Below are 12845 nucleotides of genomic sequence, written 5' to 3'. Positions count from 1 at the left end.
CTCTTTGCAGAACACCTCTCCTGGGCACATGTCTAGGCCTCAGTGGGCACTGGGCACCTGCCCCTCTCTCTTTACAGTACACATCTCCTGGGCACATGTCTAGGCCTCAGTGGGCATTGCCCCTCTCTCTTTTCAGAACACCTCTCCTGGGCACATGTCTAGGCCCCAATGGGCACTGGGGTCTGCCCTATCTCTTTGCAGAGCACCTCCTCAGGGTACATGTCTAGGCCTCAGTGGGCATTGCCCCACTCTCTTTGCAGAACACCTCTCCGGGGCACATGTCTAGGCCTCAGTGGGCACTGGGGCCTGCCCCTCTCTCTTTGCAGAACACTTCTCCTGGGCACATGTCTAGGCCTCAGTGGGCATTGCCCCACTATCTTTGTAGAACACCTCTCCTGGGCACATGACTAGGCATCAGTGGGCATTGCCCCTCTCTCTTTGCAGAACACCTCTCCTGGGCACATGTCTAGGCTTCTGTGGGCACTGAGGTCCGCCCACTCTCTCTTTGCAGAACACCTCTCATGGGCACATGTCTAGACTTCAGTGGGCACTGGGGTCTGCCCACTCTCTCTTTTCAGAACACCTCTTCTGGGCACATGTCGAGGCCTCAGTGGGTACTGGGATCTGCCCACTCTCTCTTTGCAGAACACCTCTCCTGGGCACATGTCTAGGCCTCAGTGGGCATTGCCCCACTCTCTTTGCAGAGCACCTCTCCTGGGCACATGTCTTGGCTTCAGTGGGCACTGGGGTCTGCCCCTCTCTCTTTGCAGAACACCTCTCCTGGGCACATGTCTAGGCCTCAGCGGGCACTGGGGTCTGCCCATCTCACTTTGCAGAACACCTCTCCTGGGCACATGTCTAGGCTTCAGCGGGCACTGGGGTCAGCCCACTCTCTCATTGCAGAACACCTTTCCTGGGCACATGTCTAGGCCTCAGTGGGCATTGCCCCACTCTCTTTGCAGAGCACCTCTCCTTGGCACATGTCTTGGCTTCAGTGGGCACTGGGGTCTGCCCCTCTCTCTTTGCAGAACACCTCTCCTGGGCACATGTCTAGGCCTCAGTGGGCACTGTGCACCTGCCCCTCTCTCTTTGTATAACACCTCTCCTGGGCACATGTCTTGGCCTCAGTGGGCATTGCCCCTCTCTCTTTGCAGAGCACCTGTCCTGGGCACATGGCTTGGCCTCAGTGGGCATTGCCCCTCTCTCTTTGCAGAACACCTCTCCTGGGCACATGTCTAGACCTCAGCGGGCACTGGGGTCTGCCCACTCTCTCTTTGCAGAACACCTCTCCGGGGCACGTGTCTAGGCCTCAGTGGGCATTGCCCCTCTCTCTTTGCAGTACACTTCTCCTGGGCACAGGTCTTAGCCTCAGTGGGCACTGGGGTCTTCCCACTCTCTCTTTGCAGAACACTTCTCCTGGGCACATGTCTTGGTCTCAGTGGGCACTGGGGTCTGCCCACTCTCTCTTTGCAATGCAGAACACCTTTCCTTGGCACATGTCTTGGCCTCAGTGGGCACTGGGGCTGGCCACTCTCTCTTTACAGTACACCTTTCCTGGGCACAGGTCTTGGCCTCAGTGGGCACTGGGGTCTGCCCACTCTCTCTTTGCAGAACACCTCTCCTGGAGACGTGTATCATGACCTTGGGAAGCGCTGCTTTGTAGAACAGCTTCTCTGGCACCGAACTCATGAATATTGCGTTAGTTATTATCCAAAGCTGAATTCCTAATGACATTAATAAAATGATAAACCGCTGATGAGTTGTGAATACATTGCATGTTCTGCAGCCTGAGGCCTCTTCAGGGGAGCAGGGGGGATAATAGAAGAGATGTCAGACAGGATTGACGTCACACTTAAGGGCCAATGGGCCCCAAATATGCACCACAGCTCAAGGTATGCAGGAAGAGAGAGCGAGAGAGCAAAGGATGGGTCCTCTTGGAGCCACAGCACAAGCTCTGCAGGAGGAGAGTGTGAGAGACCAGAGGATGGGGTCTCAAGGGCGCCACAGCACAAGCTCTGCTGGAGGAGAGTGTGAGAGAGCAGAGGATGGGGCCTCAAGGGCGCCACAGTGCAAGCTCTGCAGGAGGAGAGTGAGAGAGAGCAGAGGATGGGGTCTTAAGGGCGCCACAGCACAAGCTCTGCAGGAGGAGAGTGTGAGAGAGCAGAGGATGGGGTCTCAAGGACACCACAGCACAAGCTCTGCAGGAGGAGAGTGTGAGAGAGCAGAGGATGGGGTCTCAATGGCGCCACAGCACAAGCTCTGCAGGAGGAGAGTGTGAGAGAGCAGAGGATGGGGCCTCAAGGGCACCACAGCACAAGCTCTGCAGGAGGAGAGTGTGAGAGAGCAGAGGATGGGGTCTCAAGGGCGCCACAGCACAATCTCTGCAGGAGGAGAGTGTGAGAGAGCAGGGAATGGGGTCTCAAGGACTCCACAGCACAAGCTCTGCAGGAAGAGAGTGTGAGAGAGCAGAGGATGGGGTCTCAAGGACACCACAGCACAAGCTCTGCAGGAAGAGAGTGTGAGAGAGCAGAGGATGGGGTCTCAAGGGCGCCACAGCACAAGCTCTGCAGGAAGAGAGTGTGAGAGAGCAGAGGATGGGGTCTCAAGGACACCACAGCACAAGCTCTGCAGGAGGAGAGTGTGAGAGAGCAGAGGATGGGGTCTCAAGGGCGCCACAGCACAAGCTCTGCAGGAAGAGAGAGTGAGAGAGCAGAGGATGGGGTCTCAAGGGAGCCACAGCACAAGCTCTGCAGGAGGAGAGTGAGAGAGAGCAGAGGATGGGGTCTCAAGGGCACCACAGCACAAGCTCTGCAGGAGGAGAGTGTGAGAGAGCAGAGGATGGGGTCTCAAGGACACCACAGCACAAGCTCTGCAGGAGGAGAGTGTGAGAGAGCAGAGGATGGGGTCTCAAGGACACCACAGCACAAGCTCTGCAGGAGGAGAGTGTGAGAGAGCAGAGGATGGGGTTTCAAGGACACCACAGCACAAGCTCTGCAGGAAGAGAGTGTGAGAGAGTGGAGGATGGGGTCTCAAGGACACCACAGCACAAGCTCTGCAGGAAGAGAGAGTGAGAGAGCAGAGGATGGGGTCTCAAGGGCGCCACAGCACAAGCTCTGCAGGAAGAGAGAGTGAGAGAGCAGAGGATGGGGTCTCAAGGGCGCCACAGCACAAGCTCTGCAGGAGGAGAGTGAGAGAGAGCAGAGCATGGGGTCTCAAGGGCGCCACAGCACAAGCTCTGCAGGAGGAGAGGGTGATAGAGCAGAGGATGGGGTGTCAAGGGCACCACAGCACAAGCTCTGCAGGAGGAGAGTGTGAGAGAGCAGAGGATGGGGCCTCAAGGGCGCCACAGTGCAAGCTCTGCAGGAGGAGAGTGAGAGAGAGCAGAGGATGGGGTCTTAAGGGCGCCACAGCACAAGCTCTGCAGGAGGAGAGTGTGAGAGAGCAGAGGATGGGGTCTCAAGGACACCACGGCACAAGCTCTGCAGGAGGAGAGTGTGAGAGAGCAGAGGATGGGGTCTCAAGGACACCACAGCACAAGCTCTGCAGGAGGAGAGTGTGAGAGAGCAGAGGATGGGGTCTCAAGGACACCACAGCACAAGCTCTGCAGGAAGAGAGTGTGAGAGAGTGGAGGATGGGGTCTCAAGGACACCACAGCACAAGCTCTGCAGGAAGAGAGAGTGAGAGAGCAGAGGATGGGGTCTCAAGGGCGCCACAGCACAAGCTCTGCAGGAAGAGAGAGTGAGAGAGCAGAGGATGGGGTCTCAAGGGCGCCACAGCACAAGCTCTGCAGGAGGAGAGTGAGAGAGAGCAGAGGATGGGGTCTCAAGGGCGCCACAGCACAAGCTCTGCAAGAGGAGAGTGTGAGAGAGCAGAGGATGGGGCCTCAAGGGCGCCACGGCAAGCTCTGCAGGAGGGGAGTATGAGGGAGCAGAGGATGGGGTCTCAAGGGCGCCACAGCACAAGCTCTGCAAGAGGAGAGTGTGAGAGAGCAGAGGATGGGGTCTCAAGGACACCACAGCACAAGCTCTGCAGGAAGAGAGTGTGAGAGAGTGGAGGATGGGGTCTCAAGGACACCACAGCACAAGCTCTGCAGGAAGAGAGAGTGAGAGAGCAGAGGATGGGTTCTCAAGGGCGCCACAGTGCAAGGTCTGCAGGAGGAGAGTGTGAGAGAGCAGAGGATGGGGTCTCAAGGACACCACAGCACAAGCTCTGCAGGAAGAGAGTGTTAGAGAGCAGAGCATGGGGTCTAAAGAACACCACAGCACAAGCTCTGCAGGAAGAGAGTGTGAGAGAGCAGAGGATGGGGTCTCAAGGACATCACAGCACAAGCTCTGCAGGAAGAGAGTGTTAGAGAGCAGAGCATGGGGTCTCAAGAACACCACAGCACAAGCTCTGCAGGAGGAGAGTGTGAGAGAGCAGAGGATAGGGTCTCAAGGGCGCCACAGCACAAGCTCTGCAGGAGGAGAGTGTGAGAGAGCAGAGGATAGGGTCTCAAGGGCGCCACAGCACAAGCTCTGCAGGAAGAGAGTGTGAGAGAGCTGATGATGGGGTCTCAAGGGCACCACAGTGCAAGGTCTGCAGGAGGAGAGTGTGAGAGAGCAGATGATGGGGTCTCAAGGGCACCACAGTGCAAGGTCTGCAGGAGGAGAGTGTGAGAGAGCAGAGGATGGGGTCTCAAGGCTGCCACAGCACAAGCTCTGCAGGAAGAGAGAGTGAGAGAGCAAAGGATGGGGTCTCAAGGGCACCACAGCACAAGCTCTGCAGGAAGAGAGTGTGAGAGAGCAGAGGATGGGGTCTCAAGGGCGCAACAGCACAACCTCTGCAGGAGGAGAGTGAGAGAGAGCAGAGGATGGTGTCTCAGGGACACCACAGCACAAGATCTGCAGTAAGGGAGAGTGAGAGAGCAAAGGATGGGGTCTCAAGGGCACCACAGCAAAAGCTCTGCAGGAGGAGAGTGTGAGAGAGCAGAGGATGGGGTCTCAAGGGCACCACAGCAAAAGCTCTGCAGGAGGAGAGTGTGAGAGAGCAGAGGATGGGGTCTCAAGGGCACCACAGCAAAAGCTCTGAAGGAGGAGAGTGTGAGAGAGCAGAGGATGGTGTCTCAGGGACACCACAGCACAAGATCTGCAGTAAGGGAGAGTGAGAGAGCAAAGGATGGGGTCTCAAGGGCACCACAGCAAAAGCTCTGCAGGAGGAGAGTGTGAGAGAGCAGAGGATGGGGTCTCAAGGGCACCACAGCAAAAGCTCTGCAGGAGGAGAGTGTGAGAGAGCAAAGGATGGGGTCTCAAGGGCACCACAGCAAAAGCTCTGCAGGAGGAGAGTGTGAGAGAGCAGAGGATGGGGTCTCAAGGGCACCACAGCAAAAGCTCTGCAGGAGGAGAGTGTGAGAGAGCAAAGGATGGGGTCTCAAGGGCACCACAGCAAAAGCTCTGCAGGAGGAGAGTGTGAGAGAGCAGATGATGGGGTCTCAAGGGCACCACAGTGCAAGGTCTGCAGGAGGAGAGTGTGAGAGAGCAGAGGATGGGGTCTCAAGGCTGCCACAGCACAAGCTCTGCAGGAAGAGAGAGTGAGAGAGCAAAGGATGGGGTCTCAAGGGCACCACAGCACAAGCTCTGCAGGAAGAGAGTGTGAGAGAGCAGAGGATGGGGTCTCAAGGGCGCAACAGCACAACCTCTGCAGGAGGAGAGTGAGAGAGAGCAGAGGATGGTGTCTCAGGGACACCACAGCACAAGATCTGCAGTAAGGGAGAGTGAGAGAGCAAAGGATGGGGTCTCAAGGGCACCACAGCAAAAGCTCTGCAGGAGGAGAGTGTGAGAGAGCAGAGGATGGGGTCTCAAGGGCACCACAGCAAAAGCTCTGCAGGAGGAGAGTGTGAGAGAGCAGAGGATGGGGTCTCAAGGGCACCACAGCAAAAGCTCTGAAGGAGGAGAGTGTGAGAGAGCAGAGGATGGTGTCTCAGGGACACCACAGCACAAGATCTGCAGTAAGGGAGAGTGAGAGAGCAAAGGATGGGGTCTCAAGGGCACCACAGCAAAAGCTCTGCAGGAGGAGAGTGTGAGAGAGCAGAGGATGGGGTCTCAAGGGCACCACAGCAAAAGCTCTGCAGGAGGAGAGTGTGAGAGAGCAGAGGATGGGGTCTCAAGGGCGCCACAGCACAAGATCTGCAGTAAGGGAGAGTGAGAGAGCAAAGGATGGGGTCTCAGGGCACCACAGCAAAAGCTCTGCAGGAGGAGAGTGTGAGAGAGCAGAGGTTGGGGTCTCAAGGACACCACAGCACAAGCTTTGCAGGAAGAGAGTGTGAGAGAGCAGAGGATGGGGTCTCAAGGACACCACAGCACAAGCTCTGCAGGAAGAGAGTGTGAGAGAGCAGAGGATTGGGGTCTCAAGGGCGCCACATCACAAGCTCTGCGGGAAGAGAGTGTGAGGGAGCAGAGGATGGGGTCTCAAGGGCACCACAGCACAAGCTCTGCAGGAGGAGAGTGTGAGAGAGCAGAGGATGGGGTCTCAAGGACACCACAGCACAAGCTCTGCTGGAGGAGAGTGTGAGAGAGCAGTGGATGGGGTCTCAATGGCGCCACAGCACAAGCTCTGCGGGAAGAGAGTGTGAGAGAGTAGAGGATGGAGTCTCAAGGGCGCAACAGCACAAGCTCTGCAGGAGGAGAGTGTGAGAGAGTAGAGGATGGAGTCTCAAGGGCGCCACAGCACAAGCTCTGCAGGAGGAGAGTGTGAGAGAGCAGAGCATGGGTTCTCAAGGGCGCCACAGTGCAAGGTCTGCAGGAGGAGAGTGTGAGAGAGCAGAGGATGGGGTCTCAAGGGCACCACAGCACAAGCTCTGCAGGAAGAGAGTGCTAGAGAGCAGAGCATGGGGTCTCAAGGACACCACAGCACAAGGTCTGCAGGAGGAGAGTGTGAGAGAGCAGAGGATGGGGTCTCAAGGGCGCCACAGCACAAGATCTGCAGTAAGGGAGAGTGAGAGAGCAAAGGATGGGGTCTCAAGGACACCACAGCACAAGCTCTGCAGGAGGAGAGTGTGAGAGAGCATAGGATGGGGTCTCAAGGACACCACAGCACAAGCTCTGAAGGAGGAGAGTGTGAGAGAGCAGAGGATGGAGTCTCAAGGGCGCCACAGCACAAGCTCTGCAGGAGGAGAGTATGAGAGAGCAAAGGATGGGGTCTCAAGGACACCACAGCACAAGCTCTGCAGGAAGAGAGTGTGAGAGAGCAGAGGATGGGGTCTCAAGGACACCACAGCACAAGCTCTGCAGGAGGAGAGTGTGAGAGAGCAGAGGATGGGGTCTCAAGGGTGCCACAGCACAAGATCTGCAGTAAGGGAGAGTGAGAGAGCAAAGGATGGGGTCTCAAGGACACCACAGCACAAGCTCTGCAGGAGGAGAGTGTGAGAGAGCAGAGGATGGGGTCTCAAGGACACCACAGCATAAGCTCTGCAGGAGGAGAGTGTGAGAGAGCAGAGGATGGGGTCTCAAGGACATCACAGCACAAGCTCTGCAGGAAGAGAGTGTGAGAGAGCAGAGGATGGGGTCTCAAGGGCGCCACAGCACAAGCTCTGCAGGAGGAGAGTGTGAGAGAGCAGAGGATTGGGTCTCAAGGGTGCCATAGCACAAGCTCTGCAGGAGGAGAGTGAGATAGAGCAGAGGATGGGGGCCTCAAGGACGCCACAGCACAAGCTCTGCAGGAGGAGAGTGTGAGAGAGCAGAGGATTGGGGTCTCAATGGCGCTACAGCACAAGCTCTGCAGGAGGAGAGTGTGAGAGAGTGGAGGATGGGTTCTCAAGGGCACCAAAGCACAGGTTCTGCAGGAGGAGAGTGTGAGAGAGCAGAGGATGGGTCCTCAAGGGCACCAGAGCAAGCTCTGCAGGAGGAGAGTTTGAGAGAGCAGAGGATTGGGGTCTCAATGGCGCTACAGCACAAGCTCTGCAGGAGGAGAGTGTGAGAGAGCAGAGCATGGGTTCTCAAGGGCACCAAAGCACAGGTTCTGCAGGAGGAGAGTGTGAGAGAGCAGAGGATGGGTCCTCAAGGGCACCAGAGCAAGCTCTGCAGGAGGAGAGTGTGAGAGAGCAGAGGATGGGGTCTCAAGGATACCACAGCACAAGCTCTGCAGGAGGAGAGTGTGAGAGAGCAGAGGATGGGGTCTCAAGGACACCACAGCACAAGCTCTGCAGGAAGAGAGTGTGAGAGAGCAGAGGATGGGGTCTCAAGGACACCACAGCACAAGCTCTGCAGGAAGAGAGTGTGTGAGAGCAGAGCATGGGGTCTCAAGGGCGCCACAGCACAAGCTCTGCAGGAAGAGAGAGTGAGAGAGCAGAGGATGGGGTCTCAAGGGCGCCACAGCACAAGCTCTGCAGGAGGAGACTGTGAGAGAGCAGATGATTGGGGTCTCAAGGACACCACAGCACAAGCACTGCAGGAGGAGGGTGTGAGAGAGCAGAGGATGGGGTCTTAAGGACACCACAGCACAAGCTCTGCAAGAGGAGAGTGTGAGATAGCAGAGGATTGGGGTCTCAATGGCGCTACAGCACAAGCTCTGCAGGAAGAGAGTGTGAGAGAGCAGAGGATTGGGGTCTCAAGGGCGCCACAGCACAAGCTCTGCAGTGGAGAGTGTGAGAGAGCAAAGGATTGTGGTCTCAAGGGTGCCACAGCACAAGCTCTGCAGGAAGAGAGTGTGAGAGAGCAGAGTATAGGGTCTCAAGGGCACCACACCACAAGCTCTGCAGGAAGAGAGTGTGAGAGAGCAGAGGATTGGGGTCTCAAGGGCGCCACACCACAAGTTCTGCTGGAAGAGAGTGTGAGAGAGCAGAGTATGGGGTCTCAAGGGCGCCACACCACAAGCTCTGCAGGAAGAGAGTGTGAGAGAGCAGAGGATTGGGGTTCTCAAGGGCGCCACAGCACAAGCTCTGCAGGAAGAGAGTGTGAGAGAGCAGAGGATTGGGGTCTCAATGGCGCCACACCACAAGCTCTGCAGGAAGAGAGTGTGAAAGAGCAGAGTATGGGGTCTCAAAAACTCACATGGTACCAGCCTGGTCGCCAACTGAGATCAAGTTCTAAGTCCCAACTTACACCCCTGAGAGTTCTAACTGGTAGAAATGGCGGACGCGCCTTTTCCTATATGGCGCCATCCCTATGGAACAAACTTCCCCTAAACATACGCACAACTACTGAACTTATGAGTTTTCGCAAAAAACTGAAGACATGGGGCCCGATGTAGGGGGCAAATACCGGTCGGAAACGGCCGAATTCGGCCGTTTCCGACCGGTATTTGGCATCTTGAGATGTAGGGGGCCAGATTTTACAGATTCTGTATATTTACAGAATCGGTAAATTTACAGAATCTGTAAAATACCGAATCGGTATTTTTACCAATTCGGTACCTTCCAGATGTAGGTGGGACTCTTCTGAGTCCCAAAGGCCCTACAAATTTGGTATTTTAACACACAATCCAATTGGGTGTTAAAATACCGAATTCAGGTGTGCATGCACATGTGTGCATGCACACCTAGCCATGTGACAGACAGACATGCCCTTAGGGCATGTCTGTGTGCCACATGGCGCACATGCCTATTTTTGGGGTGCCAGAGGGTGTCAAAGTGACACTCCCTGCACCCTTGCCAAATTCGGTATTTACCGATTCTGTAAGTACAGAATAGGTATTGCCTATTGATTCCTATGGGCTTCAAGGCCCATAGGAATCAATGGGCAATACCGATTCGGTATTTACAGATTCGGTAAATACCGAATCTTAACGATTCGATTTTTACAGAATCTGTAATACCTACATCTCCCCCCTTCATATTTACCGACTCTTAAATACCGAATCGGTAAAATTCGGTATTTAAGAGTCGGTAAATATGAATTACCTACATCTGGTCCATAGTTCTTTAGTTAAAATTTCCATCCAGACTCATTTTCTTTTTCCAGGACTGTCCGCATGCGCCATGAGACTCCCTCGGGATGTGATATGCTGCGCAATACAAATATCCAGACTAGACAAGGGCGCCTGTTGGACCCGGCCTCGTGGCGTGGTCCTTCCTGACCCGTGCAGCTCCCCATGACCCTGATTCACCCGACCATTCCCTCCATGACCCACATCCCCGACACTGGGCTTCCCCGTCCTCGCCCTCCATTTCCATGGTACCCGAGGCCGAGGCCCCTGTCCGTGCACCTAAGATGGCCGCCCCGGCCGCAGCCCGACATCGGCCTTCAGCGCCATACCCGGCCAGGGGGTAGAGCGCTCCCTGTGAGTGAGAGAGGGAGGAGTAGCTCGATCACACCTCCCACCTCCCCTCGAGAGATGAGTTTCGATCACCCATTCGGCCTCCCTGAGGGCTGGCTCCAGGCCCGCTGAGTGTCTGGGATCCCTCCAGACCCAACTTGAAGGGATGATAGAAACTGCCGAGGCGGAACCCCCAACAACCGGCCCCCAGGTGCGAAGACCTCCGCCGGCGAGGACTCCGGACATCAAAGGGGGGTGCACAGACATAATATCGACTCCAAAATATCGTTTGGACAGAATATCGAGTTTGAAATATCGTTTGGACAAAATATCGACAGGACAGAATATAGACAGCCAAAATATCGTTTTTAAGGTAAGTGCAGTAATATTGACTGTAAATAATATAGAAAGTGAAAATATCCAAGTATATAATCTAGATAGTAAAAAATATCGTTTTTTAAATAATATTTAATTATTTATAGTGTTTTTTCATGTTATAATATGTGTGAAAAGTGTCATTTTATGTTATAATTTTTTTTAATCAATATTTTTTTTTAATTATTGTGTAATTTTATTCTGTAGCGGGTTGTGGGTTTATAGGGGAATAGGGTGGGAAGTAATTTAATTATAATTAATTAAATATGTACATTTATTTCTTGGTAGTAATATTTAATTAATTGGTAATTAAATAATATTTGTTAATTATTTAAAATTTAATTGGTAATTAATGTAATTTTATTGATTAATTGCTAATTATGTAAATTTAAATAATTTATTTCCTGTAGCGGGTTGTGGGTTTATAGGGGAATAGGGTGGGAAGTAATTTAATTATAATTAATTAAATATGTAAATTTAATAATTGGTAGTAATATTTAATTATTGTTAATTAAAAAATATTTGTTAATTAATTAAAACTTAATTGGTAATTAATTTAATTTAATTGATTACTTGCTAATTATGTTAAATTAAATTATTTATTTCCTGTAGCGGGTTGTGGGTTTATAGGGGAATAGAGTGGGAAGTAATTTAATAATAATTAATGAAATAATAACATTTATTTAATTGTATTTAATATAAAATAATTGTAAATTAAATGTTAATTATCAAATAAATAATTGGTAATTAGTTATAAATTAGTATTAATAGGTAACTAATTGAAATATTTACAGTTTTTGGTTTTTGGGTAAAGGGGTATTTTTAGGGTTAAGGGTCAGTTTTTAGTTTTGGGTAAAGGGGTATTTTTAGGGTTCAGGGTCAGTTTTTAGTTTTTGGGTAAAGGGGTATTTTTAGGGTTCAGGGTCAGTTTTTAGTTTTTGGGTAAAGTGGTATTTTTAGGGTTCAGGGTCAGTTTTTAGTTTTTGGGTAAAGGGGTATTTTTAGGGTTCAGGGTCAGTTTTTGGTTTTTGGGTAAAGGGGTATTTTTAGGGTTCAGGGTCAGTTTTTAGTTTTTGGTTAAAGGGGTATTTTTAGGGTTCAGGGTCAGTTTTTGTTTTTTGGGTAAAGGGGTATTTTTAGGGTTCAGGGTCAGTTTTTAGTTTTTGGGTAAAGGGGTATTTTTAGGGTTCAGGGTAAGTTTTGGGTTTTTGGGTAAAGGTTTTTTTTTAGGGTTCAGGGTCAGTTTTGGGTTTTTGGGGTACAGGGGTACAGTGTAAAAATAAAGTAAAATTAAATTTACATTAAATTAATTTAATGAAATTTAATTAAATTAAAATATATTAAATTAATTTTAAATAATTTAAATTAAAAAAAATTATTATATACTTACCCATAGAATAGTAATTTTTACTCTTTTGTATTTGTATGTTAATAATATTGGCTATTATTTAATTAAATTTTGTTACTATATATATATGTTTTAAGAAATATGAATAAAAAAATATTATTTTTTTACTTTCATTAATTATTTAATTATTAAAAGTTATTTTAAGTATTGTTAAGTATATTTTAGTAATTAATTTTTTATATTAATGTAATTAAACATTGTTTTTATTTAAGTCGATATTTTTTACAACGATATTTTAAACTCGATATTTTTGAACGTACCTGTTTGTAGATACAAACTCGATATTCTGTCAGTCGATATTTTGTCAACGATATTTTTTACAGTCGATATTATGTCCCTCGATATTTTTTCAGTGATCCCAAAGGGGAGCAGTCCTATATCAAGAGTAGTTCTAGGGACGTTCCTCAGTTGTATCCTGGACTACGTGAGCCCTGCTGACCTCGTCGCGGCTCCCCTGCAACCTGTAGACTACTTGAGCCCTGCTGACGCTGTCGCGGCTCCTACCGAGCGGAGAAGGACTTCTGCCCGAGACCACCTGAGCCCTGCTGACGCTGTCGCGGCTCCCCTGCAACCGAACGATCACAGAGGCCTGCTGACGCTGTTGCGGCTCCTACCGAGCGGAGAAGGACTTCTGCCCGAGACCACCTGAGCCCTGCTGACGCTGTCGCGGCTCCCCTGCAACCAAACGATCACTGAGCCCTGCTGACGCTGTTGCGGCTCCCTTGCAGCCTTGAGAATTCATGAGCCCTGCTGATTCGATCGCGGCTCAGAGACTACCCTGGTCCGGCTGGACCCAAGATCACTCCGTTTCCCCCGGCTCAAGGATTGAGAGCTG

The sequence above is a fragment of the Lissotriton helveticus genome, chromosome 11, assembly GCF_964261635.1.
Source record: "Lissotriton helveticus chromosome 11, aLisHel1.1, whole genome shotgun sequence".
Lineage (NCBI taxonomy): Eukaryota > Metazoa > Chordata > Amphibia > Caudata > Salamandridae > Lissotriton > Lissotriton helveticus.
The sequence above is the reverse complement of the archived record's forward strand: the minus strand, read 5'-3'. Positions refer to the sequence as shown.